Here is a 27,995-nt window from a genome sequence, read left to right as displayed (position 1 = left end):
GGGAGGGGGCGGGGCCGGAGGAGGGGACTGGGCTGGAGGAGCTCCCGCCTCCCTGCCTCCTGGGGACCTTGAGGGAGGAATTCCCTTTAGTGTTGAATGCTTGGGCAAGTGACACGTGGTTTTCCTACTGTCGCCCCAACCTAAAAGAACGAATCCAGGCGGGGAATTAGGTATTTTTTTCTGTATTTCCCACTGTTTTGTTACCCTTGTGTGGATTACTGTGTCTACTATTTCTGTGACAGGATCGCTTTCTTATTTCAGCCTCAGGTAGAGACTTCTGGCTTCTGTATGAAGTGGAATTAATTACAAACGCAGTTTTAGTCCGTTGATAAGCTAAGTGGGCTAGACACATCAAGGCTTTGCTGGCCTGAAAACCGTTGGAATTGTGTGTGGTCTTCCATTTGGCCTCTCTTCCCAAAATTGGGAAAATTGGAACAAATTTAAAATTTGGTTTTTGTCAATTAGTAAAGCGCAAGTGTTCAGTGGTGAGCGTGGTACTTTGAAGCAACCACATCAACCATAGATAAAAAGCACACGGTGGCCTTACAGTAAGTGTGACAAATTGCAATCATTTTCTTTTTTCTTTTTTTCTTTTTTTTTTGAGACAGGGTCTCGCTCTGTTCGCCCAGGCTGGAGTGCAGTGGCGTGATCTTGGCTCACTGCAGCCTCTGCCTCCTGGGTTCAAGCGATTCTCCTGCCTCAGCTTCATGAGTAGCTGGGATTCCTGAGCAGCTGGGATTACAGGCGCCTGCCACCACGCCCAGTTAAGTTTTTGTATTTTCAGTAGAGATAGGCTTTCACCATGTTGGCCAGGCTGGTCTCAAACTCTTGACCTCAAGTGATCCACCCACCCTGGCCTCCCAAAGTGCTGGGATTACAGGCGTGAGCTACTGCATCTGGTCTGAGTTGGTATTTTCCAATCACTAGTCATTCCATTACCAGCTTAGTTTCTCAAGTCTTCTTATCACCAAATATCACTTACTATTTTCTTTAAATTGGTTTCCTTCCCCCCCCGCTTTTTTTTTTTTTGAGACAGAGTCTCGCTCTGTCGCCCAGGCTGGAGTGCAGTGGTGTGATCTCGGCTCACTGCAAGCTCCGCCTCCCGGGTTCACGCCATTCTCCTGCCTCAGCCTCCGGAGTAGGTGAGACTACAGGCGCCTGCCACTACACCTGGCTAATTTTTTTGTATTTTTAGTAGAGATGGGGTTTCACCATGTTAGCCAGGATGGTCTTGATCTCCTGACCTTGTGATCCACCCGCCTCGGCCTCCCAAAGTGCTAGGATTACAGGTGTGAACCACCACTCCCGGCCTTTTTTTTTTTTCCCCCTTTTCTTGTTTGAGACAGACTCTCACTCTGTCGCCTAGGATAGAGTGCACTGGCACAGGCACAATCTCGGCTGACTGCAACCTCCACCTCCCCGGTTCGAGCAATTCTCCTGGCTCAGTCTCTCGAGTAGCTGGGATTATGGCCGTGCACCAACACACCCCACTAATTTTTTTTGTATTTTTGTAGAGACAGGGTTTCACCATGTTGGCTAGGCTGGTCTTGAACTCCTTACCTCAGGTGATCCGCCCACCTCGGCCTCCCAGAGTGCTGGGATTACAGGCGTGAGCCACCGCGCCCGGCCGCCCAGTGTATTTTCTAAAATCATCTCAGGTATCACGAGGTGCCACCCTGGGTACCAGTCCCCAGATATGGAAAGGACTGCCTTGGATGTGTGGGGACGCAGGTGTTTCGACTATTTCACCTCACACCTTCCTTGTGTTTGTTTAATTGGTTTTAATTATGTCTGTGTTAAGCAGATGATTGAAAAGAAAAGAAGATTATCATTTTAGAGCTCAAAATCGTACTGTATGCCGGGTGCAGTGGCTCACACCTGTAATCCCGGCATTTTGGGAAGCTGAAGTGAGCGGATCACCTGAGGTCAGGAGTTCAAGACCAGCCTGACCAACATGGTGAAACCCCGTCTCTATAAAAATTGCAAAATTAGCCGGGCATAGTGGCGCATGCCTGTAATCTCAGCTACTTGGGAGACTGAGGCAGGAGAATCACTTGAATCTGGGAGGCAAAGGTTGCAGTGAGCTGAGATTGAACCACTGCACTCCAGCCTTGGCAATAAGTGCAAAACTCCATCTTAAAAAAAACAAAAACAACAAAAAAAAACGTACTGTAGTTGACAATGGAATATTATTCATCCATAAAAGGAATGAAGTACTGATATATGCTACAACACAGATGAACTTTGAAAACATTAGCTAAGTGCAAGAAGCCAGACACAAAAGAATAAATAGTGTGTGTTTCCTTTTATATGAAACATCTAAAATAGGTAATTCCAAAGGGACAGAAAGCAAATCAGCAACTGTTAGGGACTGGGAGGAGCTGGGATGGGAACTATTTATTTATTTTTTATTTTATTTATTTATTTTGAGACGGAGTCTCCCCCTGTTGCCCAGGATGGAGTGCAGTGGTGCGATCTCAGCTTACTGCAGCCTCTGCCTCCCAAATTCAAGTGATCCTCCTGCCTCAGTCTCCTGAGTAGCTGAGACTACAGGTGTGACTGCTATGCCCAGTTAATTTTTTTTTTGTATTTTTTAGTAGAGACGGAGTTTCGCCATGTTGGCCAGGCTGATCTCGAACTCCTGACCTCAAGTGATCTGCCTGCCTCGGCCTCCCACAGTGCTGGGATTACAGTCGTGAGCCAATGCGCCCAGCCGGGACTGTTTAATAGGTACAGAATTTTCTTTTGTGGTGATGAAAATGTTTTGGAACTAGATAGAGGTGGGTATAACATAATGAATTAACTAAATACCCCTGAATTGTAAACTTTAAAATAATTAATTTTATATTAGGGGAATGTCACCTCAATTTTTAAAAAAAAAAATTAGAAAAAGGCCAGGCATGGTGACTCATGCCTGTAATCGCAGCACTTTGGAAGGCCAAGGTAGGAGGATCACTTTGTGCCCAGTGGTTTGAGACCAGCCTGGGCAACATAGCAAAACCCTGTCTCAAAAAAAAAAAAAAAAAAAAAAAAAAAAAAAAAAGGAAGAGAGAAAAAAGGTAGAAGAAATAGGGACTAAAAACATTGTATACTATAGGCTACTCCAGTGATTTAATAGATCTAAAGATGAAGAGATGGAGAGACCTTCCCGAAATCACATCGCTGGCTAGAAGTAGAGTGGTGGGGCAAGAACCCCGAACTTCCATACCACTGACCACCCAGCGTGCGTGTCTGATGGAGTTCAGCCTCAGCACTTTTTCCCTAGTCGACTCGTAAGATGACATCATCCACACCCTCATCGTCTCCTCTTCTCCCTCATGCTACAGGGTAGTTGTTTTTGTAGAAACAAGGTCCTGCTATCTTGCCCAGGCTGGCCTTGAACTCCTGAGCTCAAGTGAGCCTCAGGCTCCCAAAGTGCTGGGATTACAGGCAGGAGCCACCGTTACAACAGCCTGCAGTTTTTAAGTACTTAAGCTTCAGTAGCTCAAGTCAACAAAAGGGGAGTGGGGAGGGGGCAAAGCCAAGCCAAGGGGTCGCCTTCTCTTCTCCTTATGCCCACAGCCCTTTGCCCACCTCTCCCTTCCCCTTGCTGGAGGGCCCCATGCTCTCCTATTGTAGGCATGTGTCTTTTAGTCCCTGCACACAGGCAGCTTGGCTCATAACTAAACTTCACTGTAAAAATGTAAAGCACGGCGTAAGTCAAAGCAACAGAGCAGAGTGGAGTTCCCTCAGAATTTCACCTCACTCATCCTGGTTTCAGTTTTAAAGCTCAGAAGCATTAGTTAGTGCCAGCTTATAGGCAGGGTTAGGCTTCAAGGTAACATTACTTGAGGGCCTCATAATTGGCTCCGAAGGCAATTCTTTCTTTTTTTCTTTTTTTGAGACGGAGTTTTGCTCTTGCTGCCCAGCTCGGCTCAGTTCTCAGCTCACTGCAACCTCTGCCTCCCAGGTTCAAGCGATTCTCCTACCTCAGCCTCCTGAGTAGCTGGGATTAGAGGCATGTGCCACCATGCCTGGTTAATTTTGTGTTTTTAGTGGAGACGGGGGTTCTCCATGTTGGTCAGGCTGGTCTCCTGACCTCAGGTGATCGGCCCGCCTGGGCCTCCCAAAGTGCTGGGATTACAGGCGTGAGCCACCGCGCCTGGCTGCTTCAAGGTAACTTTACTTTCCGTCTTCCATGTAGCCTCATTCACCTGCTGCTGCCTTCAGTTAGAGAGATTTCCTGCATCATTCCTGGCCATTTTAGCCTTTGGAGTAATCTGTTTCCTGTCCTATTAGGTTCCAGGTAGACAGCCCTCTGGTATTGGATAAAAATTGCATCAATTAACAATGGGATTTTTTTTTTTTTTTAGAATCTTGCTGTGTTGCCCAGGCTGGAGTGCAGTGGTGCAATCTCGGCTCACTGCCACCTCTGTCTCCTGGATTCAAGAGAGTCTCTTGCCTCAGCCTCTTGAGTAGCTGGGATTACAGGTGCCCACAACCACACCCGGCTAATGTTTATATTTTTGTAAGAGACGGGATTTTGCCATGTTGGCCAGGCTGGTCTTGAACTCCTGACTTCAAGTGATCCTCTCACCTCAGCCTCCCAAAGTGCTGGGATTAGAGGCATGAGCCACCACACCCAGCCAACAATGTGATTTTAATCATTAATAAACATGTACTGGAGAGGATCACTCAGACCCTACTGCCGAGGAACTGTGTGTGTATCCGAGGAATACTGATAAGATCATTTAAAAAACCCAGTCCAAGATCCAGCATTTTAAGAGGCATGAAAGAGGCATAATGGTTGAGTGTGGACAGCTGAAGTTCACACACCAGCTCTGCTAGCTGCAGGTACATGGCCTTGGGTAAGTTACTTTGCACATTTTCTCATCTGTAAAACTGAAGTGATATTAGTGCTTCCCCCAAGGACTTTTGTGAGGAATAAATGAGTTCATATTTTAAAGGCATTAACACAGGCAGCAGGCATATAGTGTTTGTTAAGTGAAGCGCTATCATAGTTTAGAGAAAGGGGCCAAGAAGGGCTTCATAGAGAAATCATCTGTCCTGCTCCTTGGGGAAGGTGAAGGGGAAGATGGCAGGTAGAAGTGATGAGTGACCTTTGTCCCTTTGGTTTACTGTTATCTTCAGTGACCACACTATGGGGCCATGCTCTGGGTTGAATGCAGTATCTCTCTATTCCATCTGCACAAACCCTGTGACACAGATGCTTTTTTGGTTTGTTTTTGTTTTGTTTTGTTTTAGACAGAGTCTCACTCTGTCAACCAGGCTGAAGTGCAATGGCACGATCTCAGCTCACTGCAACCTCCGCCTCCCGGGTTCAAGGGATTCTCCTGCCTCAGCCTCCCAAGTAGCTGGGATTACAGGTGCATGCCACCACACCCGGCTAATTTTTGTATTTTTAGTAGAGATGGGGTTTCATCATGTTGGCCAAGTTGGTCTCGAACTCCCGACCGCTAGTGATCCTCCTGCCTTGGCCTCCCCAAGTGTAGGGACTACAGGTGTGAGCCATCACACCTGGCCACAGGTACAGTTTTTAATTCATCATCCCCATTTCCAAGGTTAGGAGACTGAAGTTTGGGGAGGTTTAGTAATTTGTTCAAAGTCCCACAGCTGGAAAGGGAAGGAGCCAGGATTTAAACCTCGAAAGCTGACTGCAGAGCCGCCATTCCTTTTTGTTTTAGTTGTTTTGTTTGTTTGTTTGTTTTTGAGACAGGGTCTCTCTCTGTCCTCCAGGCTGGAGTGCAATGGTGCAATCATGGCTCACTGCAGCCTCAATCTCCTGAGCTCAAACAATCCTCCCACCTCAGCCTCCCAAGGAACTGGGACCACAAGTGTGTGCCACCAAACCCAGCTAATTTTGTTAGTTTTTGTAGAGAAGGGTCTTCCTATGTTGCCTAGGTTGGTCTCAAACTCCTGAGTTCAAGTGATCCTCCTGCCTTGGCCTCCCAAAATGTTGGGATTACAGGTGTGAGGCCAAAGCCCCAACTCCTAAAGCAATGTTGTATGATCTCCTGCCATCTTTGTTGGAGCACAGTGTGCTTGATGGGACATAATGGCAGATGGTACTAAAAAGGTGGGCTGTGTCAGAACATGAAGGAGGACTGACCATCTGTCCTTTAGTGAAATGTCTCAAGGACTCCACTCCCAGACGCCAGGCCTGCCTATGGATGCTGTCCTTTGATGCAGTAAGCTCTGCTCTTTTGCCTGAGCATTTCTAATAGGTTCCGCCCCGCAATTGATTTTCATCATTTTGGGGCCCACTCTATTCTCAGCCTTCTTTTTTTTTTTTTAAGACGGAGTCTCACTCTGTCACCTAGGCTGGAGTGCAGTGGCACCATCTGGCTCACTGCAACCTCTGCCTCCCAGGTTCAAGCGATTCTCCTGCTTCAGCCTCCTGAGTAGCTGGGATTACAGTGCCTGCCACCACACCTGGCAATTTTTTTTGTACTTTTAGTAAAGACGGGGTTTCAGCACGTTGGCCAGGCTGGTCTCGAACTCCTGACCTCAAATGATCTGCCCGCCTTAGTGGGCAAAGTGCTGGGATTACAGGTGTGAGCCACTGCATCCGGCCGACTCTCAGCCTTCTTTTCCTTCTCTGGGGTCTGTCTGTTCCTGTCTTCCTGCCAAACTTGTGAAAGGAAGGCACCCACTTAGTTGTGACAACCAAAAATGTTTCCAGATGTTGCCAAATGTCCCCTGGGGACAAGAGAACCCCTGAAGGAAACCACTGCTCTAATGGTAATGGCACAGGCTCTGGAGCCACCAGGACATGGGATCAAATTCTTGGTCTGTCCCGTATGGTCTTGGAGGGCAGGTCACATGTCTCAGGCATCATAGAATCCCTCGTGACTAGACCAGTTAATGTTTCCACACCTCAGTTTCTGTAGGTGTGAAATGAGGGTAATGATGGCATCTACAGCTTCAGCCATGCACAGTGAGATAATGCCTGCAAAAGACGTAGCGGGGTGCTAGATACAGAGAAAGTGGTAAATAAGTTCTTCTTTTCCCACAAGCAGACATACTACATTTTCAAACAACTGGCACAGGCTCTGAAGACATTTTATTTTTCTCAAAGTGATGAAGCTCGTTTTCCTTTCTTTCTTTCTTGTTCTGTCATCCAGGCTGGAGTGCAGTGGCATGATCTCAGCTCACTGCAACGTCTGCCTCCCGAGTTCAAGTAATTCTCATGCCTCCCCCTTTCGAGTAGCTAGGATTACAATTGTGTGCCACCATCCCTGGCTTTTCTTTCTTCTTCTTCTTCTTTTTTTTTTTTTTTTTTACTAGAGATGTGGTTTTACCATGTTGGCCAGGCTGGTCTCAAACTCCTGACCTCAATTGATCTGCCGAACTCAGCCTCCCAAAGTGCTGGGATTATAGGCATGAGTCACCACGCCCAGCCCTTTTCCTCCTTTCATTCAGGAGTGAGGGGGGAGGGATCTGTGCAAACACTGATCCCCAAACAGGCTCAAATTAGGCTCTTCTGGAAGCCACAGGGACATGCGGGCAAGGAAAGAGAGATGCTGGGAATCTACCTGTTCAGGTTCGCTTAACCTCTTCTACCTTGAGGCGCACCTGCTGGGTCTGGGCTGTGCTTTGACTCAGGAAACCTTGCCAGTTTTTTCTTTTTTCTTTTTTGAGATGGAGTCTCACTTGGTCACCCAGGGTGGAGTACAGTGGCGCCATCTTGGTTCACTGCAAACTCCGCGTCCCAGTTCAAGCGATTCTCCTGCCTCAGCCTCTCAAGTAGCTGGGGTTACAGGCATGCACCACCACACTCAGCTAATTTTTGTATTTTTAGTAGAGACAGGGTTTCACCATATTGGCCAGGCTAGTCTCGAACTCCTGACCTCGTGATCCGCCTGCCCCCGCCTCCCAAAGTGCTGGGATTATAGGCGTAAGCCATCGCACCCAGCCCAGTTTTTTCTTTTAAAGCTAACTATGGGCCAGGCTCGGTGGCTCACACCTGTAATTCCAGCACTTTGGGAGGTTGAGACAGGTGGATCACTTGAAGTCAGGAGTTCAAGACTAGCCTAGACAACATGGTGAGACCCTGTCTCTACAAAAAATACAAAAATTAGTTGGGCATGGTGGTGCATGCGTGTAGTCCCAGCTACTTGGGAGGCTGAGGTGGGAGGATTGCTTGAGCCCAGGAGGTTAAGATTGCAGTGAGCTATGTTTGCACCACTGCACTTCAGCCTGGGTGACAGAGTGATACGCTGTCTCAAAAATAAATAAATAAATAAATAAATAAAACTTCCTATGAGGAATAAGGGCCTGGGTGACAGAGTGACACACTGTCTCAAAAAATAAATAAATAAATAAATAAGGCAAGCTAACTATGAGGAATAAGGGTGACCACAATGGTTAGACACCTATCAAACCCCCATCTACCTGAGATGGACTTTAGCTCTGATTAGAACGTCTTGGCCAGGCACGGTGGCTCATGCCTGTAATCCCAGCCCTTTGGAAGGCTGAGGCAGGCGGATCACCCAAGGTCAGGAGTTCAGGACCTACCTGGCCAACATAGTGAAACTCCGTCTCTACTGAAAATACAAAAAAATTAGCCAGGCGTGGTGGTGGGCGCCTGTCATTGCAGCTACTCGGGAGGCTGAGACAGGAGAATCACTTGAACCTGGGAGGTGGAGGTTGCGGTGAGCTGAGATTGCACCATTGCACTCCATCCTGGGTGTCCAATAGCCTGGTCCGATTTTGAAAAAAGTTATCTTTGTCAGATGGAGAAACAGTTAACTTCCACTGTATTAACTTGTGCCTGACATTTTAAATATTTTCTGTTTAATGTATGGTTTAATTTTCATCTTAAAAATGCACTGCCTTACAGGTATCTTTTTTGCTTTTTCCGTCAATGTAAATCAAGCTAGGACATTTTGTAATTTTTATCTCCATAAATCTCAAGCATTCAACAATCATTCTTCACATGGGCATTTCAGGCAGGCTCAACAAAGCATTATTGTTTGTTTCACACCAGGCAGAGAGGCCCAGCACAGAAGCACAATTCCCAGGGCTTTTGGCCATTGGAGATGAAGTTTCGCTGCTTATCACTTCTTGACCAAACAGGAAGCTGAGGCAGTTGCCTGTGGTTAAATAGTTTACCTCAAGTCGCACAGGGATTCCTTGGTTGGGGGGCTTTCCAGTGTACACGTAGGCCTTCTGGTCTGCTGATCTCTGCCAAAGAAATGAAATACCCTAGAATCTCTGACCCAGAGGCCCAGAAGGAATTTCATGCAAGAGCCTCCCAATGGCCTGTTAAGATTTGCAAAGTGTCCAGCTAGTCTCGGGCTGTGGCAAATGACTTCTTCTGGTAGGACTAGTAGAGTCCCCCTTTTGTTCATTCCAACAAAAGATAACCATGATTGATTTTTGATCACCAATATGAGTCTTAGGAGGAAGGAGCAGCTGTTCTGCCAAGCGTTCCCTGACCGCTTTCCCAGCTCGTCCTGGTTAGAGACCCCTACCAGGTGCCTAGAAAACACCAGGCCCAGAAAACACCGTGCCCTTCTCATTCTCACCACTCTCAGCTCCTGTCTGGAATTTTCTATTGCCTTGTCTGGGTTTTTTTGTTTTTTTTTTTTTTTTTTTGAGACGGAGTCTCGCTCTGTCACCCAGGCTGGAGTGCAGTGGCTGGATTTCAGCTCACTGCAAGCTCCGCCTCCCGGGTTCACGCCATTCTCCTGCCTCAGCCTCCCGAGTAGCTGGGACTACAGGCGCCCGCCACCTCGCCCGGCTAGTTTTTTGTATTTTTTAGTAGAGACGGGGTTTCACCATGTTAGCCAGGATGGTCTCCATCTCCTGACCTTGTGATCCACCCGTCTCGGCCTCCCAAAGTGCTGGGATTACAGGCTTGAGCCACCGCGCCCGGCCTTTTTTTTTTTTTTTTTTTGAGACTGAGTCTGGCTCTGTCGCCCAGGCTGGAGTGCAGTGGCCAGATCTCAGCTCACTGCAAGCTCCGCCTCCCGGGTTTACGCCATTCTCCTGCCTCAGCCTCCCGAGTAGCTGGGACCACAGGTGCCCGCCACTTCGCCTGGCTAGTTTTTTGTATTTTTTAGTAGAGATGGGGTTTCACCATGTTAGCCAGGATGGTCTTGATCTCCTGACCTTGTGATCTGCCCGTCTCGGCCTCCCAAAGTGCTGGGATTACAGGCTTGAGCCACCGCACCCGGCCTCCTTGTCTGGGTCTTAACCATACTGTGAACTTCTTGAGGGTAGAGCTCACATTTTACTCATCCCTGGAGTCCCAAGGCTCAGCTAACCCCTGGCTCGCACCAACTACCCAGAGCAAGTTTGTCAAGTGAATCAATAAGCAGCAGGATGGCCGAAACGTGCTTTCTACACATATTCTGGAAAAAAAAAAAAATTTTGGCTGGGCACGGTGGCTCACACCTGTAATCCCAGCACATTGGGAGGCCAAGGCAGGAGGATCACTTGAGGTCAGGAGTTCGAGACCAGCCTGGCCAACATGGTGAAACTCTGTCTCCACTAAAAATACAAAAATTAGCCAAGTGTGGTGGTGCACATCTGCAATCCCAGCTACTGGAGAGGCTAAGGCAGGAGAATCGACTGAACCTGGGAGGCGGAGGTTGCAGTGAGTCGAGATCATGTCATTCCATTCTAGCCTGGGCGACAGGGCAAGACTCCATCTCAAAAAAAAAAAAAAAAAAAAAAAAATTATTCAGCTTTCTCCAGCTATTGCAACAAGAACACATATTTTTCCCCTGAAAGAAAGAGACAGCAATAACCACAACAAAAAAGATAACAAAAAAAGAAAGAAAGGAGGGAAGGAGAGAGAGAGAGAGAAAGAGAGAGAGAGAAAAAAAGAAAGAAAAAGAAAAAGAAAAAGAAAGAAAGAGAAAGAAAGAAAGAGAAAGAAAGAAAAAAAAGAAAGAAAGAAAGAAAGAAAAGGAAAGAAAGAAAGAAAAAGAAAGAAAGAAAGAAAAAAAGAATGAACTGGCCTTATTCTCATGAGTAAAAGAGTAGAAAATGACTGAAATTCTCCCTTTTCAGTTTGGTAGGGAAAAAAATTTGGACCTAGTTGAGGGGGAGGCAAATGAAAAGATATATGCTCATTTTTATGATGATTAGGAAAATACTCCCCTGGAACCACAAGTTAACTTTCTGGTAGCTGGGGCTGCAATTAGAGATGGCAAGCAGGACTCTCGGTTTTGTTGAGTTCTTCCTCTTTCCACGGCAAAAAAACATACATTTTGTTTTTCTTCTTTTTTTTTTCCCCCATTGAAGAGGAGCCCCAAATTTGGCTCTCTCCTGGGTTCAGGGAAGATGAAGTGTCAGAACCAAGCCCTGTCTCTCAGCCGAGTCCTCTTTTTGTTTATTTTTTATTTTTATTTTTTGAAACAGAGCCTTATTCTGTCACCCAGGCTGCAGTGCAGTGGTGCAATCATAGCTCACTGCAGCCTCAGCCTCCCAGGCTTAAGTGATCCCCCCGCCTCAACCTCCTGAGTAACTGAGACTACACGTGTGCTCCACCATACTTGGTTAATTTAAATTTTTTTTTTTTTTTTTTTTTTTAAGACGGAGTCTCGCTCTGTCGCCCAGGCTGGAGTGCAGTGGCGCGATCTCGGCTCACTGCAAGCTCTGCTTCCCTCCCAGGTTCACGCCATTCTCCTGCCTCAACCTCCCGAGTAGCTGGGACTACAGGCGCCCGCCACCATGCCTGGCTAATTTTTTTGTATTTTTAGTAGAGACGGGGTTTCACCGTGTTAGCCAGGATAGTCTCGATCTTCTGACCTTGTGATCCACCTGCCTCGGCCTCCCAAAGTGCTGGGATTACAGGCGTGAGCCACTGCGCCCAACCTAAAATTTTTTTTGTAGAGATAAGGTCTCTCTATATTGCCTACGCTGGTCTCAAACTCATGGGCTCAAGCAATTCTCCTGCCTTGGCCTCACAAAGTGCTGGAATTATAGGTGTGAACCACAATGCTCGGCCGAGGCTTCCCTTCTAAACTTACCCTCAGCCTTCTCCAGCATGGTCTTGTGCTGCTCCAAGTTAATGTTAAAAGCAGGCAGCCCAGGATTGGAAGGAGTTGAAATGTACTTGATTCAAAGCCCCATGGATTCGTTCACCTTTCAGAGTCTGTCTCCTTATAAACCCTCACTCACAGGCTGATTGGGAAGTGTGTGCCACCCACTAGGCCTCAGTTGAATTCCTTAGGCTGAGTCATTGCCCTCTCTGCCCACCCCCAGGCACACCTTGGCTTGCTTACTTCTGAGCTGTTCTCCTCCTTGCAGCCTGTTCCCTCCGCCTTTTTTTTTTTTTTTGAGATGGAGTTTCACTCTTGTTGCCCAAGCTGGAGTGCAGTGGCACGATCTCGGCTCACTGCAACCTCTGCCTCCTAGGTTCAAGTGATTCTCCTGCCTCAGCCTCCCAAGTAGCTGGGATTACAGGTGTCCACCACCACGCCTGGCTAATTTTTTGTATTTTTAGTAGAAACAGGGTTTTACCATGTTGGTCAGGCTGGTCATGAACTCCTGACCTCAGGTGATCCGCCCACCTTGGCCTCCTAAAGTTCTAGGATTACAGGCGTGAGCCACCGTGCCCAAACTCCACCCTTTTAAAAATACTTTATTTATTTATTTATATTTTGAGACGGCATCTCACTCTGTTGCCAGGCTGGAGTGCAGTGCATGATCTCGGCTCATTGCAACCTCTGCCTTCCGGGTTCAAGCGATTCTCCTGCCTCAGCCTCCCGAGTATCTGGGACTACAGGTGCGTGCCACCACGTCCAGCTAATTTTTGTATTTTTAGTAGAGACGGGGTTTCATCGTGTTGGCCAGGCTGGTCTCAAACTCCTGACCTCAGGTGATCCACGTGCCTTGGCCTCTCAAAGTGCTGAGATTACAGGTGAGAGCCACCGCACCCAGCCAAACTTTGTATTTTAGAACAGTTTCAGGTTCACAGCAAATTGAGCAAAGTACAGAGAGATCTCCCAAAGCCCCTCTTCTCAGCCTCTCCCACTATGAGCATCCCAAACCACAATGGTAGATTTTGTTACACTTGGTGACTCTACAGTGATGTGCCATATTCTCTCTCAAAGCCCAAGTTTAAATTCAGATTCACTCTTAGTGTTGTATATTCTATGCGTTTTGACGAATGTATAAGGACACGTATCCACTGTTATATTATCATATGGAACACCTTCACTGCCCTAAATATCCTCTGTACTTTGCCCATTTATCCCTCTTTCCCCTCCAACTCCTGGCAACCTGTCATCTTTTAGAGCTGTGTCTCCAGCCCGGGCCTGTCCTCTGAGTGCCGCCTGCCAACATCTCCACACAGATGCCTCTTATGCGCCTCAAACTCTTGCTTTCTTCGAATCTGTTCCCCGCCACCGACTTCCCCAAACCTCTCCAGGTCAGTACATGGCCTCACTGTCCATACAGTCATTCAAGCCAGAAAGTAGGAGTCATCTTGATTCTGATGAGGTTCAGAACACCGTAACCCAAAATATAGCACCATAGCATGTGGAAAACAGCAAAAGCAGGAAGGTCACTTTCTGACCTCCTCCTGCCCTTCTTCCCTGAAGCTGACCATGAAAGAATCCTCTGACCTTCCTCTGAAGAAGGCCCTCATTCCAGGGGTGCCCAGCCTGTACTCAGAGGACAGGAATGTCCTTATGTCTGGAGATACAGGGATACAGAGAGGAATACGAACAAACAGGCCGTGTAAGTTCCCTCAGTTTATTGCCATTAGATCACATCTCCTTTGTCCAGTCATACTGCTGCTCCTGCATGACTGTCTACTCCATCAAAACTAAGCATGAAAAGACACGGGGTTCCCTGTTCCTTTGGGTCTTCATCTGTGGATGCTTCCATGCCACATAAAACATATTCAATAAATGTGTATGCTTTTCTCTTGTTACTCCGTCTTTGGTTATAGAGGGTGTCAGACATGAATCTAGAGAGGGATGAGAAAAAATGTCTTTTATCCCCTAAAGTTCCCACCCTTACCCTCCCTGCTGGCCAGCAGCACCCAAAGGAGACACCGTCTTGTCTCCACCTACATTTGCCTCCACCTCAGTCCAGGCCACCATTGTTTTTCTCATGCAATGCGTTCACAGCTTCTGAGGGTCTCCTGACTGTCAAGAGGCAAGATTACTTCCATCATGTGAGGTCTATTATGTTATATTATTATTATTTGTTGAGATAGGTCCTCACTCTGTCACCCAGGCTGAAGTGCGATGGCACAATCATGGCTCACTGCAGCCTCAAACTCCTGGGCTCAAGGGATCCTCCCACCTCAGCTAATTAAAAAAATATTTTTTTGTAGAGACGGGAGTTTCACTATGTTGACTAGGCTGTTCTTAAACTCCTGACATCCAAGGATCCTCCTGTCTTGGCCTCCCATAGTTCGGGGATTACAGGCGTGAGCCACCATATGGCAGAGGTCTATTTTAAAAGTGAAACGACGACACAGAGTATAGCTTTCACATCTCTCTGGTATCCTCAGACCCTGCCACTTCTTTGGGCTCCAGAGATTTCCAGCTGCCAGGATCTGCATCTTTGTGTGGGGGTCTTTCTGCATAACTGCAGAAACCTGGTCTGCCCACCCCTGAGGAAAGACAGAAGTGCTTGGGAATTTATACCGCCTGCCTGCAGCCCTCAGCAACGACTGGGTGGAGGGAATTTGTGTAGAAATACCCCAGCTCCTTTGCCTCTTGAGTGGACAATCTGGGGCATGTGCCTCCCAGGGGCTTCCCACAGATCCAGTCCTGGTCACCATGGAGGTAACAACACGCCATTCACTGGCTGCCTTCCTTGTGTTAGTTCCCTTCCCTTACCTCCGTTCCCAAATAAACTACTTGCATTTGAATCCTTATCTCCAGGTCTAGGGACACCCACACTGAGACACAGCACAACAGAAACTGTAATACCAAATGCTCCCCACAGGTTGATTATAGGACTTAGGTAGAAATATTTATTCAGGCCAGGAGCACTGGTCATGAGAACCAGACTAACAGGCGTGGGATGGCCTTTTTCAATCCCATCAGTCTCTGTAATGGTACGTGGAACTTTATCTGGGGACATTGCAGAAGTCCAAGCATGAGGACTGCCCCTGTCTGACAGCTTCCCTTTCCCCCTCCCGCTTTTAACTGGCCTCTGGCTTTCACTCTTGCCTCCTTTCAGTCCATTCTCTGCCCAGCATCAACAGTGATGCTTCTTAAAACACCAACCACTGTTTCATCTCATACTTAAAACTGTTCCATGGCTTTCCATCTCATTAGAGGAAAGCACAAATTTGTACAAGGCCCTATGTGGCTTGTGCCCCTGCAGGTCTGCATGCCTGCCTCCTCTCAGATATCTCCCTTTGGGTTCCTTTGGACCCCATCCCTGCGTTAGCCACACTGGTCTACTTCCACCTCCCCAAAAGCTACCCCTCACCTGGGCACATGCGGTCCTCTTGATTGACATGCTGTCACCCTCCATGCATATCTGACTAGCTCTTCTTGATTATTTAATTCCTGGCTTTGATGGCATCCTCCCCAAGAAGACTTCCCCAATATTAGTCTCTGTTTTGGCCCTTGCTTGTTTCCTTTTACTGGAAACTTAAAATTGCAATAACTTTATCTATTTACTGGGTATTGGTTGGGTTCCTCCCTAGAACAGAAGCCCGACAGGGCAAGGATCATGCCTATCTTGCTCACTGCTATATCCCCAGTACTTGGCACAGTGCTTGGCACATAGCAGACTCCTAGAAAATTCAGATGAATCTGGTGGAGGGCCCAGCTAAACTCTCACTGTGCAGCCAACTCTGACACCCCCAGCTGACACATCCTTTCCCTGAATGCCTGTGGCAGTCATCATCAACATCATTCTTTTAGTGGTTAATCCTCTGTGTTCTATCACAAAACTACTGTTGCCTTGAACTATATATACATATACTTTTTTTTTTGAGATGGAGTCTCGCTCTGTTGCCCAGGCTGGGGTACAATGGCGCGATCTCAGCTTGCTGCAACCTCTGCCTCCCATGTTCAAGTGATTCTCCTGCCTCAGCCTCCTGAGTAGCTGCGATTACAGGCATATACCACCACACCCAGCTAATTTTGTATTTTTAATAGAGATGGGGTTTTGCCATGTTGCTCAGGCTGGTCTTGAACTCCTGACCTCAGGTGATCTGCCCACCTAGGCCTCCCAAAGTGCTGGGATTGCAGGTGTGAGGCACCGTGCCTGGCCGAACTATTTTTAAATCATGGTTTCTTTCTTCAAAATCTCTGATGCCTATCCTAGTTTGCAGATTAAATAACTAACTCACTTTTTTTTGTTTTTTGAGACGGAGGCTCACTGCAACCTCTGCCTCCCGGGTTCAAGCAATTCTCCCAAATAGCTCGGATTACAGGCACCCACCACCTTGCCTGGCTAATTTTTTGTATTTTTAGTAGAGACAGGTTTCGCCATGTTGACCAGGCTGGTCATGAACTCCTGACCTGAGGTGACTGCGGCCTCCCAAAGTGCTGGGATTACAAGTCTGAGTCACTGTGCCCAGCCCTAACTCACTTTTTTTTTTTTTTTTGAGGCGGAGTCTCGCTCTATCACCCAGGCTGGAGGGCAGTGACACAATCTCAGCTCACTGCAAGCTCCGCCTCCCGGGTTCACGCCATTCTCCTGCCTCAGCCTCCCGAGCAGCTGGGACTACAGGCGCCCGCCACTGCGCCCGGCTAATTTTTTGTATTTTTAGCAGAGAGGGGATTTCACCGTCGTCTCGATCTCCTGACCTTGTGATCCGCCCGCCTCGGCCTCCCAAAGTGCTGGGATTACAGGCGTGAGCCACCGCGCACGGCCCCTAACTCACTTTTTAAAATTTATTTATTTTGAGATGGAGTCTGGCTCTGTGGCCCAGGCTGGAGTGCAGTGGCGTGATCTCGGCTCACTGCAAGCTCCGCCTCCCGGGTTCACGCCATTTTCCTGCCTCAGCCTCCCGAGCAGCTGGGACTACAGACGCCCGCCACCACGCCTGGCTAATTTTTTGTATTTCTTAGTAGAGACGGGGTTTCACCGTGTTAACCAGGATGGTCTCGATCTCCTAATCTCATGATCCACGTGCCTCGGCCTCCCAAAGTGCTGGGATTACAGGCGTGAGCCACCGCGCCCGGCCTCCTAATTCACTTCTTAAAGCCCCACAATATTTGACAGTGTATTTTTTAAGAACAAGGATATTCTCTTATATAATAACACTATTACAATGCTGAAAACCAGGAATTTTAACATTGATACACTGTTAGCTAATGCACAGCCCATATTCAAATTTAATCAGATGTCCCAACAACATCCTTCATAGTAGCCACTCACTTCCCTACCATGATCTAATGCAATATCGCACATGGCACATTTAGTGGTCTTGTCTCTAGTTTTTTTTTTTTTTTTTTTTTTTTTGAGACAAGGTCCTGCTCTCTCACCCAGGCTGGAGTGCAGTGGTGCAATCACAAGCTCTCTGCAGCCTTGACCTCTGGGGCTCAAGCAATCCTCCTACCTCAGCCTCCTGAGTGGCTGGGACTACAGGCACACACCACCATGCCCAGCTAATTTTTATATTTTTTGTAGAGATGGGGTTTTGCCATGTTGGCCAGCTGGTCTAAATCTCCTGGGTTCAAGTGATCTGCCTGCCTTGGCCTCCCAAAATGCTGAGACTACAGGTGTGAGTCACTGGGCCTGGCCTCTTTAGTTTCTTTTAATCTGGAACAGTTCATCAGTCATTCTTTATCTTTCTTGACCTTGACATTTTTGAGGAACACAGTCTGGCCCTGTGGAACATCTCCTATTTGGTTGGTCTGATATTTCCTCCTGATTAGATTCAGGTTAAACATTTTTGGCAGGAATACCACTGAAGTGTTGTTTCATAATTTACTTAACCAATCTGTTATTCTTGGAAATTTGTGTTGTTTCTACTTTTTCTTCATTTTATAATCAATAATGTAATCTTTATACATCCTTGTAGCCAAATCTTTGTACACGTTCTTATCAAAATTTTTAGGGTGTTTTTCTAGAAGTGGAATTGCTATGACTAAGGGCTAGCTGGGTTTTTTTTGTTTTTTGTTTTGTTTTGTTTTGTTTTTTGAGATGGAGTCTCTCTCTGTCACCCAGGCTAGAGTGCAGTGGCGTTATCTTGGCTCACTGCAACCTCCGCCTCCCAGGTTCAAGCGATTCTCCTGCCTCAGCCTCCCGAGCAGCTAGGACTACAGGTGTGTGCCACCACACCCGGCTAATGTTTGTATTTTTAGTAGAGACAGGGTTTCACCATATTGGTCAGGCTGTTCTTGAACTCCCGACCTCGTGATCTGCCCACCTTGGCCTCCCAAAGTGCTGGGATTACAGGCGTGAGCCACCATGCCAGGCCCCTAGGTGTGTTTTTATGATTTTTGTTATGTATTGCCAAACTGCCTTCCAGAAAGGCTGTGCCAGTTTACACTCCCTCCACAGTAAGTGAAAGCAGCAATTTCTAGGAGATTTTTGCCAACGCTGGATCCAAACAGTTTAAAACACCCTTCTTACAGCAGTCTGTACTTCTCATGTTGATCTGTCTTCTATTCCGGCTTCTTGTGTATGTGTAACTTGTTGGCCCTAAACACCTGCAAGCTGTTTAAAAAAGGGCTTGCATGTCTGACTCATCTCTGTGGTGCCTAACTATGCTTCCTACTTAATAGTCACTCAATAAATGTCAAAGGAAGGAAGTCACACGTCTTTGAACAATGCGACCTTATTTTGTCAGGTTCTGCTTTGACATACTGGGCTACTGTCTTAGTTCTGGCTGCTGTAAGAAGTACCATAGACTGGGTGGCTTATTAACAACAGAAATTTCTTTCACACAGTTCCAGAGGCTGGAGGTTTGAGATCAGGGAGCCAGCATGATCAGGTTCTGATGAGGGCCTTCTTCTGGGTTGCAGGCTGCTGACTTCTCGCTGTATCTTCACATGATGGGGAGAGGGTGGGAGAGTTCTCTGGCGTCCCTTTTATAAGAGCACCAGTCCCTTTCATGAAGGCTCTATGCTCATGACTCAATTACCTCTCAAAGGCCCAACCTCCTAATACCATCATATTAGGGATTAGAATTTCTTTTTTTTCTTTTTTTTTTTTTTGTGAGACGGAGTCTCGCTCTATCACCCAGGCTAGAGTGCAGTGGCCGGATCTCAGCTCACTGCAAGCTCCGCCTCCCAGGTTTATGCCATTCTCCTGCCTCAGCCTCCCGAGCAGCTGGGACTACAGGCGCCCGCCACCTTGCCTGGCTAGTTTTTTTTTGTATTTTTTAGTAGAGATGGGGTTTCACCGTGTTAGCCAGGATGGTCTCGATCTCTTGACCTCGTGATCCACCCGTCTCGGCCTCCCAAAGTGCTGGGATTACAGGCTTGAGCCACCGCGCCCGGCCGGGATTAGAATTTCAATCTGAATTTTGGGGGAACATATTCAGTTCATTGCAGCTACCAAAAAAGTTACTAACGGTAGTATCCAAAAGTCCAACAACCAGAGCCCCTACTTGCCCGGACTAGCAAGATTCATTCTCAGGACCTCTTGGGAGCCCCAGAGAAACTTTCCATTTTGTTCGTATGGATCCTGGGCAGGCTCTTTATCTTGGGTATCCAGCTCACTGCAGACACCTGCTTCTTGGGTCCCCTCCAGCCCTAGCTCCAGGGGCTTCTCTGGGCTGCTGCTGCTCTCCTTGTACTTACCTCTGGGTATCTGGAGGATCACACGCCTTTCTCTCAATTCTCCAATCCCAGCTAGGACAGGCAGTCCTTTTAAACTAAAGGTTTAGAAATAACAGACAGAAATTACAATGTTGATAAGGCAAACATAAAGCAGGATGTGAGCTGCAAATTCTATCACCTTTTTAGCCCCATAGGGACCCCCTTAGGGACTGTTTTTCTCCTTTGAAATACTCCTTCCTCCCTCCCCTGTGATGCAAGATCTGCTAACCTGGGAGAACACCGTGTGGGGCACCCTTGATCTTGCCTCTTTTTCCCCATCCTGGCCATCCTGGGGTATTAAGAGTTGGAGCCTTGAGAGCAACTGGGTCATGAGAATGGAGTCCTCCTGAATAGGATTAGTGCCCTTATGAAAAAGGCCTGAGGGAGCTCTTTTGCTCCTTCTGTGATGTGAGGCCATAGCAACAAGGCACCATCCATGAAGCAGTGAGCTCTCACCAGACACCAAATCTGCTGGTGCCCTGATCTTGCATTTTCTGGCCTCTAGAACTATGAGCAAACCATTTCTATTGTTTAGAAATTACCCAGTCAAAGATGCGTGTTGTAGCAGCCCTAAAGGACTGGGACACACATTAACCATTGTCTCCCCAGGCTGACCTGCCTCCCACCTCCCCCAAAACAGAGGTCACATTCAGCCTGGACTGAAGGGGACTCATTGGTATCCTGGAGCACACGAAGGTTGCAGAGCTTGCAGCTTGCTTTTGCCATCTGGGGGCCGGCTGCAGCTCTCCAGAGTTCATGCTAGGTGGCATCCTCTCTCCATGGAGGAGACTATGACAGCTGCTTGGAGTGAGTGCTCCAACTGTATCTAACCGCTCCTGCACAAGCTCATTTCTATAGCACATCAACTCACAGCTTTGCTCTGAGATGCCACTACAGGTAGGACTTGAGCTGCTCCAAACCAACTGGGCAAATTAGATGTTATATTCTATTTTATGTAATTGTGAAAAGAATCAGTCTGTGCAATGCATTACATTTAGCATATAACTGGCTAGCTGAGACTTCAATGAGGGTGAAAATATATCCCCCTTTTATCTGGGTAATGAAATATTCACATGCATATAATGGCCTATATTAGGTCAGTAAACGCTTTATTCCAAGGCTTCAAAAATAACTGGACTCAGAGTTTCTGGAGCAAGAGAAAGTTTATATAGCTGGGTGCGGTGGCTCACGCCTGTAATCCCTGTACTTTGGGAGGCTGAGGTAGGTGGATCACCTGAGGTCAGGAGTTCGAGCCCAGCCTGGCCAACATGATGAAATCCTGTCTCTACTAAAAATACAAAAAACTAGCCGGAAGTGGTGGAGGGCGCCTGTAATCCCAGCTACTCAAGAGGCTGAGGCAGGAGAATCACTTGAACCCGGGAGGTGAAGGTTACAGTGAGCTGAGATTGCACCACTGCACTCCAGCCTGGGTGACAAGAGTGAAACTACATCTCAAAAAAAAAAAAAAAAGTTTATGCTATCACAGCAGTAGGGTTGAGACCCTGTAAGCCCACTTCACCTTTGAGTCATCTGGTTATAAGGGCTCCTAATGTTACATTTAATTCAGCCTGCCTCCTCCTCCTCTCTTAAAAAGGAGTTGTACCTTTGATAAAATGGTATCTATATGTCCAATATAGGCTACCATGCAAAACAATTGACTAGCTTTAGGCACGTCATCACCTGATAGATGCTGGTTATAAAGAGACCACAAGTGATGGTCTGGATTCTTTCCTTACCTATATTAACAGGAAATTATTGGCTTTTAAGTAAATTACTGGAAAAGGGGCCAGGTGCCGTGGCTCGTGCCTGTAATCCCATCACTTTGGGAGGCCGAGGCTGGTGGATCACCTGAGGTCAGTAGTTCAATACTAGCCTGTCCAACATGGTGAAACCCCGTCTTTACTAAAAATACAAAAAATTAGCTGGGCGTGGTGGCAGGTGCCTGTAATCCCAGCTACTTGGGAGGCTGAGGCAGGAGAATCACTTGAACCCAGGAGGCAGAGGTTGCAATGAACTGAGATGGCGCCATTGCACTTTAGCCTGGGCAACAAGAATGAAACTCCATCTCAAAAAAACATATAAAAATTAGTAGAAATTACTGGAGAAGAGGTTAATTTTCCTTCCCCTACTTTGAAAGTACAGAATTAATTTGTATATCTTTACTCTGTAATTTCCTTGCCAATTTGAACATTTTTCCTCCATCTAAATCTATTGACGGTTTCATCACTGAACCAAGCAAAAAAATGCCCAACTTTCTGTGTGCCATTTTTGGGTTAAACATCTTGTGTTTTACTCAGTCTGAGAACGGAATCGAAGTTGGTTTGCCTAGTTTCCTTTAAAATTCTGGGACCAATTTAACTACTGGGTTGATTATAGGTGATGCCAGGTTTGAGGTCAGAGGTACCATCAGAGAGCTGGAAGTTCTAGGGACTGAGAATCTGCCCTTGACTTTCTATAACACGTTGACCTCTGACAGGAGACCAATCTCCCCTAATTTTTTGCCTTTTAAAATCTGACCTGGCAGAGATGTGGGAATTTTGATAGTTACCTAGTATAGCAAAATTTAGCAGCCCGGAGGCCCAGGTGGGACTGAGTCATGCCATATGTGGTACAAGTCAATAAATATGGCCAAATGCTCACTGTGTCAGGCATGTACTAGGTTCAATAGAGAAGGGAATCAAAAGATGGAGAAAACACATTTTAGGTCTTTGAGTAGGGAAAGCAGACACCTAAATAACTAGCCTTACCATCCACTTAATCAGTTGGCCTTGGGCAGCAGACCTCCTAATTCTCTGAGGCTCAGTTTCCTCTATATACAACAGAGGCAACACTGTCTTTCCACAGTACCCACGTTGGAGAATTGGATGACGTTCTGGGTACAGTAATGGGATGGATACTGGAGAGAGGTGCATGGACTGAAAAGCCGTCTCACCGAACTTTGTAACACGTCTACTATGGGAACCCTCCTAACTGAACATGGCACCAGGGAAGGAGGACTTTCCTTTTCATTAAAGAAAACCGTGTTAAATTGCTGTAGTGACGGGAGTTTGGCAACCACGTGTGGCTGAGACAATCAGCAGGCGTGTGTATTTCAGCAAGAATCTTCTTTTCTGAACTTGCAGTTGAGAATTGATGCAAGACAAATGATCCCACAAAGTCTCGTGACCAAGCTAAGTGGTTAGATGTGTATAGGTAACAATCACCTGGCAAAACCAATCGATTCATTGAGATTGCCCAGTTCATCTGGAAACCAAAGGCTATAAAGACACCACGTGTTGCTTGAAGATCGGTTTTTTCGAGCGTGAGACTTCTACTACTCCTCAAATTTCACAAATATTATTGGTTAGGATGAATTAAAGTTTTCAAAGTGAGCTGACTTTAAAGAAAAATAATGACCAGGCATGGTGGCTCACACCTGTAATCCCAGCATTTTGGGAGGCCGAGGTGGATGGATCACCTGAGATCAGGAGCTCAAGACCAGCCTGGCCAATATGGTGAAACCCCACCTCTACTAAAAATACAAACATTAGCCAGGCGTGGTGGTGGGTGCCTGTAATCCCAGTTACTTAGGAGGCTGAGGCAGGAGAATCGCTTGAACCCGGGAGGCGAAGTTTGCAGTGAGCCGAGATAGTGCCACTGCACTCCAGCCTGGGCAACAGAGTGAGACTCCATCTCAACAGGGGAAAAAAAAAAAAAAAAGAAAAGAAAAATATGAAGTCACTAGAAGAGCAATAGGCAGTTTACAACATGTTAAAACTTTTTTTTTTTTGAAACAGAGTCTCGCTCTGTTGCCCAGGCTGGAGTGCAGTAGCACCATCTCGGCTCACTGCAACCTCTGCTTCATGGTTCAAGGGATTCTCGTGCCTTAGCCTCCTGAGTAGCTGGGACTATAGGCGCACACTGCCATACCTGGCTAGTTTTTGTATTTTTAGCAGAGACAAGGGTTTCACCGTGTTGGCCAGGCTGGTCTCAACCTCCTGACCTCAGGTGATCCGCCTACCTTGGCCTCCCAAAGTACTGGGATTACAAGCATGAGCCACCATGCCCAGGCATAGTAAAACTTTTAAGGTCCAACTGGTAACCACTGAGGTCCATTGATGAAAGGAATTCAGAGGGGAGGAAATGTTAACTGGAAACCTCAAGCCTCCAGATTTGCTTTCAGCTCACATTTCTCCTCTCTTGGTGCCTGAAATCACTTCTTCCCCTGTTTGCAAAGTCCTTTGTGTATGTCTCCACAATGGCCCTTATTCCATTGTCTGGAGGTTGTTTGCATCCGGTGTGTTTTCCTTCCCAGTGGTGAGCTCTCTGGGAAATTGCCTTGAACTCCCTGTAGGGCTGGACACGTAAAGGTAAACTCTGAAGAACAGAATAAATGAGAGAATGGAAGCTCTATCTGCAGCTGCTTCCTGAGGATTAGAAAGCTTTGAGTCAAAGAAAGGGATGGAAACTCCAGTTCCTGGACTATTCAGAAAGCCAATTTGATTATTCAGGCAAAAGGAATCCATATTTTAGAAGTCAGATAGGTTTGTGGCTTTCCAGCATAGTAGACTTCTATTTGCAAGAACTCTGACCTAGCAGCTTTATTCATGGCAGATACAGGTTCTGACAGAAGAATTGGAAGGTTCCCTGTTTCTTTCGCTTTTTTATTTTTTAGAGAGGGTCTTACTCTGTCACCCAAGCTGGAGTGCAGTGGTGCAATCATAGCTCAGTGCCACCATACCTGGCTAACTTTTAGATTTACTTTGTAGAGACAGGGTCTTGCTATGTTGCCCAGGTTGGTCTCGAACTCCTGGGCTCAAGTGATCTCCATCCCCCCAACCCCCGCATCCTTGCCTCAGCCTTTAAAAGTGCTGGGATTGCAGGCATGAGCCACTGCATCTGACTTCTTTTGCATTTTTGGCTCAGCTGCTCCTGAGTGGAGTCTGAAGCTGGCTGTCTTTGACATATTCCCATCCCTCCAGCCTCACCCCTACTCCTCCATTTAGATTTCCCTTCTTGCTCTCAGCTGGCTGTCAATGATTCCCTACTTAGCTATTGATATTTAATTGCCTACTCTTCCTTGAATCAAACCCATTTTTCAAGAAGACCACAAGTTGTTAGTGCAGTTAATTGAAAGGAATAAAGCCATAATGGTGGAATTATAGATGGAAATGGAAAACCCCTTGAATTCTTAATGATTTAGTCAACCACATGCTTTGCCTTCTTTTTTTTTTTTTTGAGACGGAGTCTCGCTCTGTCGCCCAGGCTGGAGTGCAGTGGCACGATCTCAGCTCACTGCAAGCTCCGCCTCCCAGGTTCACGCCATTCTCCTGCCTCAGCCTCCTGAGTAGCTGGGACTACAGGCGCCCACCACCGTGCCCAGCTAATTTTTTGTATTTTTAGTAGAGATGGGGTTTCACCGTGGTCTCCATCTCCTGACCTTGTGATCCACCCGCCTCGGCCTCCCAAAGTGCTGGGATTACAGGCGTGTGCCACCACGCCCGGCCTTTGCCTTCTTATAATACAAGTTCATCCTGGCAGCCACACAGAACAGTTACGACCAAGCTGTGCTGGCTACCTTGTGCAAGCCAGAAATTAAGTGCACCAACTCTGAGTCAGGCTGACGGGTTCAAATCCCGGGTCTTCTACTTATTAGTTATGTGACCCTGGACAAATTATAAAACCTTTCTCTTTTTTTTTGAGGAAAAAAAAAAAAAGTCTCGCTCTGTTGTCCAGGCTGGAGTGCAACGGCACTATCTTGGCTCACTGCAACCTCTGCCTCCCAGGTTCAAGCAATTCTCCTGCCTCAGCCTCCCTAGTAGCTGGGATTACAAGGCACCTGCTACTACACCTGGCTAATTTTTGTATTTTTGGTAGAAATGGGATTTCACTGTGTTAGTTAGGCTGGTCTCGAACTCCTGACCTCAGGTGATCCGCCCGCCTCGGCCTCCCAAAGTGTTGGGATTACAGGTGTGAGCCACCACGCGGCCTCAGATCTATAAAATCTTTCTTAACCTGGTGCTTTGTCTGCAAAATAGGCCTGTGTTCCCTACCTCATCTGGATATTGTGTTGAAGGAGATAATCCATTTAAAAGACCACAAGGGCCTGGCCCACAGTTGGTGTTGAGTAAATGCTAGCCATTATTATTCCATTCCTGCATTGGAATGTCTGAATTTCCTTCTAGAGGCACAAAAACCTGATGTACAACCATTTATTTGTGTAGGCAGGATGTAACAGCTTGTAGTGGAGAAAAAAATAGTCTAACACTAACTTGCCGAGTGACCATGCCAACTCACTTACTTTGGGTCTATTTCACATCTGTAAAATGAGAGGGAGAGGCAGGGGTTCCCAGGATGGAAAACTTAAATGTCTATATAGGCCAGATAAAATCACTAGTGACTTGGGCTGGGTATAAGAACAGGGAGTTACGGTAAACTAGAGAGCTTTTCAACTCAGAGTGTGGTCTACTGACCAGGAGGATCGACAGAACCCTGGAGTTTGTTAGAAAGAGCAAAATCTCAGAAACCACCCCAGAGCTATCCAAATGCAATCTGCATTTTAACAAGATCCCTTGTGATTTGTATGCTCGTGAAACTTTGAGCCAGGCACGGTGGCTCATGCCTGTAATCCCAGCACTTTGGGAGGCAGAGGGCGGGTGGATCACTTGAGTCCAGAGTTCAAGACCAGACTGGCCATCATGGCAAAACCCCGTCTCTACTCAAAATACAAAAATTAGCCAGTCATGGTGGCACACACCTGTAATCCCAGCTACTTGGGAGGCTGAAGTAAAAGAATCGCTTGAACCTGGGAGGCTGAGGTTGCAGCGAGCCGAGATTGGGCCACTGCACTCCAGCCTGGATGACAGACTAACTGTCTCAAAAAGAAACAGACAAAAAACAAACAAAAACAACCTTTGAGAAAATTGTTTTTTGTTTTTCTTGCGGGGGGGAGATGGAGTCTCGCCCTGCCGTCCAGGCTGGAGTGCAGTGGCATGATCTCGGCTCACTGCAACCTCTGCCTACCGGGTTCACGCCATTCTCCCGCCTCAGCCTCCCGAGTAGCTGGGACTACAGGCGCCGCCACCACGCCCGGCTAATTTTTTTTTTGTATTTTCAGTAGAGACGGGGTTTCACCGTGTTCGCGAGGATGGTCTCGATCTCCTGACCTCATGATTTGCCTGCCTCGGCCTCCCAGAGTGTTGGGATTCCAGGCGTGAGCCACCGCGCCCAGCCTGAGAAAATTGTTATGGTGCATAAGCCATCTAAAGGCATTCAAACATTTTCTTTCTTTCTTTCTTTCTTTTTTTAATGTTAGCCGAATAAACAAACTTCGGTTTTCATCAGGCCCTATGCTGCCAGCAAGTGACCACTGTGGTTGGTGGAGGGCTCTAGGAGCTGCCAACTTTAGGGGTCTCGCTATCTGAGAGAGATCCTTTCATTAAAAGTTAGGGCTCTAGGTATGTGAATACGCAGCAGAGACCAAGCCTGGATTGCTTAGAACAGTAATTCCTGGAGTGGTAGGTGCCTGAAAAGTTACCCCCTGAGCCCTCCGCCTTCTGACAGGTGAACTGTTATTGCCCCCATTTTGCAGACAAGATAAATGAGGCCCAGGGAGACTCACTGACCCAAGTCTAGACACCACAAAGGGGTGATGGTGGGTACACTGCCCCAGGGAAGAAGATAATCTTGGGTTGTTAGAGTCAGTGACCAGACCAGTTTCCAAGGCCTGGAAGGTTTATTGATTTCTTTATATTCTCCAATACATAATAACTGTTCTCTGTTTCTCTCGGCACCTCCCTGCGACTTCCTGGCAGCCCTGGGGACAGAGGGTTTCCTCCTCCTGGACAGAGAAGGCCCAGAGTCTGCTTCTGAACGGATATCCGGCCCGCAGGATGCAGAGGAGGCAAAGGCCTCATTGTTCTTTGGGGCCTGCCTGCCTGCCCCGCCCCCAGCCGTAGGACACTCGTGGCAGATCCCGGGTGACCGAAGACAGCCCATTTCCAGGAGTGGGGCCTTCGGAGCGGAGGGAGCGAGAAAACAGGGCTGATCACAGACCAGGAGTCTGATGTTCTGGGCATAATACTGGAAGGAGCTAAGAGCCCCAAAATAAATAAGACCGGAATTTAAAAACGTTAATCCCACGCCGGCTCGGCGCTGGCCTGGCTGTTACTCATTAACGCTCCCCACGGCGGAGACTCCGGCGACTCTGTCTGCGTTTTTATTACTTAATCTAGCTGGGTTTGGCTGCAGGGAGGCTCCTGGACTTGCTGGCCGGGTGTGCTGGAAAGCAGTTTATTCACAGAACCA

The 27,995-nt window shown here is 47.3% G+C and overlaps 1 long non-coding RNA gene across 2 annotated transcripts; it reads left to right on the top strand.

The window, feature by feature from the left end:
• Positions 1 to 33: 33 nt before the first annotated feature.
• LOC139356172 (uncharacterized) lies at positions 34 to 27,995 on the top strand. 2 transcript variants are annotated; one of them, XR_011607600.1, is made up of 4 exons: positions 34 to 170; positions 2,598 to 2,730; positions 4,353 to 4,847; positions 27,503 to 27,995. It is a non-coding gene; the product is annotated as an uncharacterized lncRNA (long non-coding RNA). The 2 variants fall into 2 exon arrangements; XR_011607601.1 differs by lacking the exon at positions 2,598 to 2,730.

This window comes from Macaca nemestrina, chromosome 9 (assembly GCF_043159975.1).
Source record: "Macaca nemestrina isolate mMacNem1 chromosome 9, mMacNem.hap1, whole genome shotgun sequence".
In the NCBI taxonomy this organism is placed as follows: Eukaryota; Metazoa; Chordata; class Mammalia; order Primates; family Cercopithecidae; genus Macaca; species Macaca nemestrina.
The sequence above is the reverse complement of the archived record's forward strand: the minus strand, read 5'-3'. Positions and strand labels throughout refer to the sequence as shown.